The sequence below is a fragment of the Lissotriton helveticus genome, chromosome 7 (assembly GCF_964261635.1).
Source record: "Lissotriton helveticus chromosome 7, aLisHel1.1, whole genome shotgun sequence".
NCBI classification, from domain to species: Eukaryota; Metazoa; Chordata; class Amphibia; order Caudata; family Salamandridae; genus Lissotriton; species Lissotriton helveticus.
The window spans coordinates 1,102,079,511-1,102,089,527 of NC_136068.1; the positions used below are offsets into that span (position 1 = coordinate 1,102,079,511).

At 52.5% G+C, this 10,017-nt stretch overlaps 1 protein-coding gene across 19 annotated transcripts in view; it reads right to left on the bottom strand.

Moving 5' to 3' along the window:
- Window positions 1–673, bottom strand: part of DNAI2 (dynein axonemal intermediate chain 2) — a 375,814-nt gene extending 375,141 nt beyond the window's left edge. For all 19 annotated transcript variants that reach the window (XM_078654258.1, XM_078654257.1, XM_078654254.1 and 16 more), the window contains exon 1: window positions 553–673. The gene's annotated coding sequence lies outside the window, so the exon portion shown is untranslated. The remainder of the gene's footprint in view (window positions 1–552) is intronic.
- Window positions 674–10,017: the final 9,344 nt, after the last annotated feature.

Below are 10,017 nucleotides of genomic sequence, written 5' to 3' on the forward strand. Positions count from 1 at the left end.
ATCATAGCAATGACATTTCTAAACCACTTTATTGACCATGTATTCCAGGTTTAATTTTGCTTGCAAGCCTCGTCCACGTACCAACATGTCACGTTTCAGAGTCCCAACGCACCCACTCTTTAACATATCTATAATCTTAACCTCTCTCCTCCTTTTCGGCAGACTCGTATTTTCTCCAGATGACTTCTCTTGTATTACTTGCTAAATGTCTCTGCCAATATCCATCTTCTCTTCTCTCTACTGCCTACCTGTCACTCTTAAATTGTACTCGTCACAGTAGCATCAGCGTCCACTGTTGCAAAGCCCTACCCTCCCCCGCCTTTCCTCATTTCTTAATTAGGACTTCGCCTACTTGCCTGGATGCCCATACTTGCCATCTTCGTATATGTACGACGGGCTTTTAGCTACATCCCCACTGTCTTCAATACTATCTATCCATTTGGCACTACTTATCTGCTGCTCCCTTACTTTTCCCCTTGCCACATCGTTTACCCATTCTCTCTTCGATCGTAACTATTCTCCCCCACCAAGCGTACACTCTTCCACACTTACCTGCCTCCCTTTACCCCTCAACGCACGAGTTTCGCTGCAGCGGGCCACATACACACAAGCAGTCCGCGTTTAGAGTCGCTTAGCAACGGCCAACCGGAACGAGCTATAACTTGATTAGGCACACTCTGCCCGCCATGTTTGTGGTGGTAAACGAAACGACTCTTTTCACAGCTTCGGTGTTTTTTGGGTAAAGGCGTTCCTACCGATTATCACGAAACGGTGCATAGTTGAAAGAAGGTATGTTTACAGACGGTGCACGCCATTGTGGAATAGCTAATAATGTGCAATCGAACGTCTCGGCTTCTTTAGACGTGCCACAGTAAAAAGACAATATGTTCGCCATATTGGAATGGTGTTTTACAGTTCTTTGCAGCACATAATTGAAGGATCTGGTTTCTTTTATTTACGACGATTAAAGAGAGCGAAAACTTTTTTGTTTTACTGGCTACACGAGATGGGTCTTTGAAACTAAATGTTAACTTTTTTTTTTTTAATATAGAAACACTGTGTTCTGTACTGCACGTCATACTAAAATCCATGCTACCCACAGGGTTGGATCGAGGCCACACTGCTTAGTTGGGATAATGGAGCTAAATGACAAACATTTGCGGTAATAATATTATTTTAAAGCTTATAGGGCCAGTACTAAAATAGTAAGTCAACATTCAAATGAAAAAAATATAGATTAGAAGCACACAATTATGCAAAACACCAGAAACTCACTTTTAATTGTGAGTTTTATCCATACGTTTGCTGTGGATGTTTTGATTAATGTTCACTGGTGACCATGATATAGCGCATACCTAAACTGCCTTTTGCACTCACATTTTTATATGTATTCTATTTTTTGCAGTACTTAAGAGAGGCTCTCCAATGTTAAGAGACTGGTGAAAAGGAGAGCGTGGAGGGCTGCTCGACTACGGGCAGGCCCTGTGTTTAGCAAATGAATAGGGCGCCACACTGGTCATACTGGGTGCAGGCGGAAAGACCCCGAGCGGTCTCCCGCAGGTTTATTTATCCCCTCGGCGCGGGCCAGCCCCGAGGGGTGTGGGGATGCATGTACGGGTGGATACAAAGTAGAGGAGGGCCCGGGTGGCACTCTACATCCCTCCTTTATTTTAGCTTGCACCAGGATCAAAGTCTTTCTTATGGTGAGGCACACACAAGGTCTCGGAGTCTCTGACTGGGCCCTGGATTGGGCCGTAGATGATATCTTTGGTTGCGGCGGCTTGGAGACATCGGCACCTCGCGGTGACGTTCAGTGGCCTCATCATGGTCCGGGGACATACAGGGTGTTCTTGACTGTTCCCCAACCATGGGGCTCGCCGTTCCACTCCCCTTCGTTGTCGGGCTCCGGGCTGGTGACGATACGGCCGAGTCTCTTGGTGGTGTCATGCGAGGGTGGACCTCGCTTCCGGCGTCTGATTCTGGATCGGCAGCTCTCTTGAAGCTAAAGACATTCCGGGTGACCCGTTGGTTTCCTCTTCGGGCCGTCACCATCGTTCCCGTGATCTCTTCCACAGTCCAGACCTCAGGCTCGTAAGGTGTCCGGAACTTCCACCCGGGATGTCGGTCTTTGATCACCACCGAATCTCATATGGCAAATGTTGTCAGCTTAGCATGGCGCGCCTCGCTCGCCTTCCGATTGGTCGTTTCTCTTCTTGCTTGGACGGCTTCCTCATTCCTCGGTTCTGGGGCCCACTCCGGGCCCGCCGGTATAATGTCTCTCGGGGCTCGTTTGAACAGCAGATAGGGTGGAGCACACTTCGTGGTGCTGTGAGGCGTTTGACGATATGCCCCCAAAAACTGGCAAGGGCAGTTTCCGGATTCTCTCCATTGTCGACAGCAATGCGCAAGGCGCGATTGAGGGTCCTCATAAGTCTTTCCACTTCCCCATTGGCCTGGGGCCACAAGGGAGTGATCTTTCTGTGTCGGATGGCGAGGTCCTCTAGGTATCCCTGGAATTCCCGTCCCTGAAAAGGTGGTCCATTATCAGATTTAACCTCTGCAGGGAGACCCATCAGCGCAAAGGTGCGGTCCAGGGCTGTCTTCGCCTGGGGGAATGCCGTTGACGATAGGACTTCCACAACCGGGAACTTCGAGTACGAGTCGACGATTACCATCATGTGACGGCCATCCGGAAAACTCCCGAAGTCCACACTCAGGTGTGTCCACGGGGTCGTCCATTGTTCCTCCGTAATCACAGGCGCGGGCGCAGAGTCTCCTCCTGTGATGGTGCAGGCGTGGCATGATCTCACCATTTCATTGACCATTGCATCCATGGCTGGAAACCAAACCTTGTTCCTTAACCTCGCCTTGGTCTTGGCCGTCCCTTGATGCCCTACATGAGCCAACTCAAGAATTCTCTTCTGCAGGCCTTCTGCGACCACGATTAGATGACCTCTGAGGATGACGCCACCTTCCCCTACGCTCAGCTCATGCCTCACTTGCCACAGTTGCTGTCGAGCGCGATGGACTTCTAGCCGGAGGGTTCGGGCTCCATCCATGAAGTGCGCCCCACTGTTTTCCTGCAGTGCTTCTTTGACCTTGGACAAGGTGTCATCTTCTGATGTGGCCTGGCCTATCTCTGCTAGTGTCATTGCTTTGGGACAGGTGGACTGCGAGACCATGTGGATGAAGGCTTCAATTCCAGGGGCGGCGTCCGCGGCATGCCCCAAGGTACTTGATTCTGGATGCCGTGATAGGTAGTCCGCAGGATTGTGAGCTCCTGGCCGAAATACGACCTTGAAGTTATAGCCTTGCAACTGCACCGCCCATCGCTCGATGCGCGGGGGAGCCAAACGGGTCGAATTTGCAAACAGGGGTATCAGTGGCTTGTGGTCGGTGACCACAGTGAACTCTTGGCCGCACAGGTACAGGTGGAAATGCTGGCACGCCCATTTAATGGCGAGCGCCTCCCGTTCGATCTGCGCGTAGCACGTCTCGGTGTCAGTCAATGCCTTGCTGGCGTAGGCCACCGTCTTCCATACATCAGCCCCATGTTCTTGTAGGAGCACCGCACCCAGCCCGACCGGGCTCGCGTCGACGACCAGTTCTGTTTTGCGTTGGGGCTGGAAGTACGCCATCACCATCTTGTCAAGCAGGCTGGTCTTGATATCATGGAAAGTCTTGTTGGCGGCTACAGACCACTTCCACTTTCGGTCTTGACGCATGAGGGTCCTTAGAGGCTCAGACATGGCCTCCAGATTCGGAATGAACCGGCCACAGTAGGTGGCCATGCCCAAGAAGCTCCTCACTTCGGTGGGATTCCGCGGAGTGCTCGCTGCTCGGATCGCCTCCGCCTTCTTGGGATCCACCTTTAGCCCTTCTCGCGTGAATGTGTATCCGAAAAAGTCTATGCTCTCTTGATAGAATGAGCATTTGGATTTATGTAGGGTCAGACCGCTGTCCACTAGTCGTTGCAGGGTCGCTCTCAGGTGAGCATGATGCTCCTCCAGAGTGTCAGAGTATACTAGGATATCGTCGCTGAGGTTGATGACGCCGCTTAGTCCCGATAGCACCTCCCGAATGGCGTTTTGAAAAACTTCAGCGGCGGAAGATACCCCAAAGCTAAGTCTTCGGTAGTGGCGTAGCCCCACGTGCGTCGAGAAAGTGGTTATATATCTGCTTTCCGGTTTCAACTCCAGTTGATGGTAACCCGCATTCAGATCGAGCTTGGAGAACCACTTTGCGCCATTTAAGTCCTCCACTATGTCGTCCATGGTTGGGGTGATATGCCGCTCCCGCTTCACCGCCGTATTGGGCAACCTCATGTCGACACAGTCGAATCGCTCCTGGTTGCTTGGGCTTGGGGGCCACCACCAGGGGGGACACCCATGGTGTGGGTCCGGACACCTTCTCTATCACCCCCAGTTACTCGAGTTTCCTGAGTTCTTCCTCCACCTGCGGCCTGAGATTGAAGGGCACACGCCGGTGGCGGAGGGCCACAGGTCGTACTGATTTGTCGATGTGTAGTCGGAACTTCTTTCATTAGAGTTTTCCCAGTCCCTGGAATAGTTCTGGAAACTTCTCAAGCAGGGCTTCCGCGTGGGACTCGTGGACTTGGTTTGCAAAGAATACCATCTCTAGATCTTCTGCCGTGAGGCAACTGAGCAAAGTTCCCTTCTTGTCTTCGTGGAAAGTTTCCCGCTCACGATGGTGGATTGAATGACCCCTCGCAGTGGCAGGAGATCGGTGCCTCCGTAGGTGTAGATTCTCGCGCTCGACGGTGCGAGCGTCGGCTTGGGCGAGAGCTTCTCATACTGCTCTGAGTCCATTACGTTTACAGACGCACCTGTGTCTATTAGCGCCTGAACGTTGCTGCCATCAATGGTGACCGAACACATTGGTGGGGGACGTCTCTTGGTGCCTGCCCGGTTGACATAAGAGATGACAAACACCTCCTCGTCATCGTCGTCCTCATACATGGGGCGCTTGCCTTGCGCTTGGTGGTGGTGCTTGTTCTTCCAGCGATAGTTGACGGACACGCTGCGACATGCCTCTGGCCCTGGGCGTGGTTGCTCGAAAGCGTCCTCCTCGGCACACCTTGGCGTAATGGTTTGGCCGCCCACAGCGGGAGCATATCTTTCCTCTGGCTCCACACGTGGCATCTGCAGGGTGATCTTCTCCGCAGTATCCGCATTGGTTCTTTTGCGTGAATTTAGGTGTTTGACGTGTTTGTGTGGGTCTTCTCTGGATGGCGTCCACCTTTTCTTCTTTGATTGGTGGGAGCCGGGCTGTCGACTGAGTGGCCACAGGGGAATGCAGGGCAGCTTTCATCACCTCCGCCCTGGCATCGGATAGTTCGTGGGACTGAGCTAGGACCAGGATCTCGTCGAGGGAAATGCCCGGCTGGCGTAGTATCAGCTTTCTCAGTAACTTGGATCGACATCCTACGATGATTTGGTCTCGGACCTCCTCTCTCGGCTCTCCGAACGGGCACATGCTAGCTAGCCGGCGGAGCCTTGCGTAGAACATGTCTACGGATTCGGATTCAGTCTGCCAGGCCCTCTTAAACTTGAACTTTTCAAAGTCATTGTTGAGTTGTGGGTCGAAATGGGCGTTCAGCACATTGACCGCCGCATCATAGTCGTCATCTTCTCCGGTGTTTGGGAGTGTTTCAAACAGATCATAAATTTCCTCTCCCCCATAGTAGATGAGGAGTGACCTCTTGACTGTCCCATCAGTTTCACGTGTCCCTTTGAAGTAGTGGTTGAGTCTCCCCACCCATGCCTTCCATCTGGGGGCTGCGGTAGCCGGGTCGGCGGATTCGCTAAAAGGGGGCAGAGGTGCGACGGCAGTGTGGGTGTTCGGCGGCGGCGGGGGCCTCGGCGCAGGCCCCGGGTTACCTCCTGCTCCTTGCTGTGGGGCTGTGGCCGCTGGCGCTGCCGCTGTGGCTGCCGGTGCTTGGACACTCATGGCGGTGTCGTGACGTAGTTGGGTGTAGCTCCCTCGTGTTTTGTGTCAAATGGCGGCGCTTTACTTGCTCGGTGCTGGAATGGACGTGCGCGGTCACGTCCTGCGTCGCTGGCTTCCTGTAGGGTGCGACACCTTTGCTCGCTGGCTCAAACTGGCCTCAACACATGTAGGGCACCGTGTGCAGGTGGGTGGGCTTGCTCGAGCCCTCGCACCACTTATGTCTATGTGCCCCTAAATCAACGTTACTCCCTTTCTTCTTTTTTTTCTTGCTTCCCCCCCTCTTCTGTGCAGTTTCAGGGGGGTTGGTGCTGCCAATGCTTGAGGTGAGCACCGACTCGCGCTGTGCAGGGTCTCGCCTGGCCTCTGATGCTTAAAACGGCCGTTTGCACACTGCCACCGGCACCGAGCATGTCGTACGGGCGCTTCTGCCTCACACGCGGTGGGGAGGGGGAGCCGTGCTCGCGCACGCAGGCACCGCGGAGTGCAGCCCCGGCCGGGGCCTCCGCTTCAGGCTTTTCCGGCGTCTTCGGCCGCTCGTGGCAGAGCGGGCTGTTCTGGGCTGGCGGGACCTCTGGAGATGCCCGGAACTCAGGTAGGCCGCTGCGGGGCTCAGCGGCGTGGGCTTGGGTAGGGATGCGCGTCGCACTCACCCAAGCGCCGCAGCAGAACCGGGGGCCCGCCAGCCGAAAGCGTTCCTTCTGGCAGGAGACGCGTGGGCAGGCCCGCACCGGTCGACAGACAGCCGCAGGCTGGATCGGGCACCCTGGGGCCCTCGCGGCCTCTCTTCACCCACAGCTCGAGGGGGGCAGGACAGACGCGGGTGGGCTCCGCGCGCCTCGGAGCGTGTAGGCATACGTGGGTGGGTGTGTACCGGCCTCGTCGCCAATGTGGAGGGCTGCTCGACTACGGGCAGGCCCTGTGTTTAGCAAATGTATAGGACGCCACACTGGTCATACTGGGTGCAGGCGGGAAGACCCCGAGCGGTCTCCCGCAGGTTTATTTATCCCCTTGGCGCGGGCCCACCCCGAGGGGTGTGGGGATGCATGTACGGGTGGATACAAAGTAGAGGAGCGCCCGGGTGGCACTCTACAGAGAGGTGCGCAGGGGGAGAGGCTTTCGGCCGCGAGCTGCAAAAAAAAATAATAAATAAAACGTACCTTGCCGCTGCTTAGTCCCACGTCTTCTCTCCTGCTCACCTGTGTCCAACTCCAGGCAGTGCTTGAAATGGAAAAATAGAAGTTCAGGTACTCTGTATCAGAGTACCTGCTTGTTTACGAGAAGTGCCGGTACTCTCCAATTAAAAGTATAGCATCTCTCTTGAAAAGTGCCAGTACTCTCCCTGTCAAAATAAAAAAGTGCCAGTACTCCGTACCAGACAGTACCAGCCCATTTAAAGCACTGACTCCAGGTCAGAACAGGAAGCAGGCAGCTGGGCTTCCACCCCTAAGCCAATCACAATGCTCCAATGGATCGTTGTGATTGGTCTGAACGCCGTGACACAGCGCTCAGCCAGGGGCTGGAGAAAAGGGGAGTGCACATGACTGGTTTGGGCAGCCCGAGAGGGCCGACCAAATAGTCATTGTGTAATCAGGACTGGGCAAACCACTCCTCACCTGCCCTGCTCTGTAAGCCGAGTAGCTCCGCCACCCGCCCGCTGACAAAAAACCTTAAAATGGTAATAACTAAAAGCTATTACCATTGTGTGTTTTTGCTTCTCGCACTGCGAGAAAGTAGTGGGGCGGCGCTCATCCGCCATAGCAGAGGAGCTGCCATTGGAAAGGTGCATCTGTGCGTTTTGTTTTACTAGGGCTAGCGTCATGTGTATGTTCTGAGAAAGGGAATGTAAACGCAAAAAGAAAAAAATAGTCTCACTTTCCTTACATGCAGTTTTATATAGCATGAATTAGACCTAGAGGCATTGGAGCACTTTATGTGAGCACCAAACAACATTACAGTGTCATATATGTATTTTTTTTAGGTTCATGCAGATTAAGTGATTTGCTCAGAATCACAGGATGTCAAAGTGACGCTGGGATTTGAACATGGTTTCCCAGTTTTAAAGTCAACTAAGGCCACAATCTGCCCGTGTTGACTGCAGTCATTTTTATCTGGCAGACAAAGGAGAAAAGCAGAGACTGATTTATCTCTGCTGCTTGCATAGGGTGGAGGTGGACAAAAATAAACTGAGGAGCGCCCTCACTAACACTCACCAACCCCCACCAACCAATGATCCAGTGCTCTCCCCTCCCGCAGTCCCCTGAAAAGTAAGTGCTAATGGCTTCCCATCAGCAGCTCCTTGCAGACTCTGTCACACCTGGAGGGAGGTAAGCATACCTCATGCTGTGACAGTCGGAGCAGAGCAGCCCATTGTCATTCTGCCTCTGACATTAGCCTGCTGGCCTGGCTTCATTTGATTGTGGTCATGTTTGTTAAGGCTGTAACAGCAGCCTTACATGCTGTGGGGTACTTAGTAGACCAAAACAACGGCCCACCAAGTGGCCTCAGCCAGATGCCCATCTGCGGATGCCCAATTGCCCACCCTGCCTATCTGAAGCTGGCTAACCATATATTTTGCCTTTTTTTTTTAAACCTCATAATTGTAAACTTTTTCTACATTTAAAACTCAAATCTAAATTCTCCTTCTAGCTTGTTGTCTTCAAATCAGTAGTGTGTCATGGACAACATTTTTAGGGGAGAGCGAAACTCTTTCATGTTACTACTTATCCTGTAGTGTAGTTCCTATATTCCCAATAGGCTCTGCAAATTGGAATAATATATCCTATAGATTTGACGTAGGACTTATGTCGACTAGGTCTCTAGTGAATATATTAGACATAATTGTGAGTGCCGGCTAGCTCAGAGGTCACTAGAAACTTTCTCGAATACACAAGAAGGGATTAGTTTCTGTCAACCGCATAAACATGACAACTTTCTTTCCCCAAGATAAAACTAATCTTCAGAGTCGTGGAAACAATAGATAGATATTTTACTCAGTCATTTGTGCATGCTTTGTTTCATCAGAGGTGCACAGAAATAGAGAGACGGGCATTTTCAATAAAAAGGACTTATTGAACAGTCTTCTTTCTCATGCAAAAGAAATGAACTGCTACAATCGTAATACTGGTTGCAAAGTACAATGCGTACAGTAAGAAGAGTATTATAAAATAATTATGTAAAAACATTGTATGGTTCCTAGACGATAGATAAATACATACATAAATAACAAAGGCTAAAAGTACTCAACTGGTGCTTCTAAAATACGCCTACCCCGATGTACCTAACCTAAGTCTAGTACGAGGCAAAGAAGTAAGGGAGGTGTAGCATAGGTTTAGTTTTCTTTGCCAAGAATCTAACCAAGAGTTCTCTTAGCAACCGGCGGTTGGCTCCCGGAGAGCTGAGGGGAGCGCGCCAGGCCTTTCGGTGACTCTCCTTTCCGCACCAGACGTCAGCTGCCGCCGATCAGCCGTGAGACCTGTTGCCTCCGGTGGTCGGGCTGGTCTCGGCGGTGGAGGGAAAGCGGCGGAGAACGGAGTGGTTAAGATGGCGGATGGCGCCTTGGAGTGTACCCCTCCCGGCGACGGAGATACCACTGATTTTGAGACCCCTGGACTTTGGCGGCATGGAGAGACGCTTACGTACAGTCACGTGATGGTTGCACTGGTTACCCTGCGGATTGCTCTGCTCCGGGACTCCCGGGATTTGGAGATACGGATCACTGCCATTTCTGATCCGCCATTTTGTGGCGTGGTGGCTTCCCCCCGAGTTGGTGTTGCTGCATCTCCTTCGGTCGCTGCGCCAGATTCCCCGGATGAATCTACAGTTTTGAGGGTGCGAATAGATCTGGCCCCTGTGCCGCGGTGTTTCCCGCATCCTGTACTTTCCTTTCCGTGCTTGGCAGACCTGTTTTTGGACTCGGACTTGTTGGTGGTCGGTGTGTTGGTGCATTTTGGCTGCCGCCGCGCATCGTTGGTTGTTCCTTGGTGGCTGGGACGATGTGGTGCGGCGGCGCCGCCTGCTACGCCTGGAAGGATTGAACTCTTAGTATTG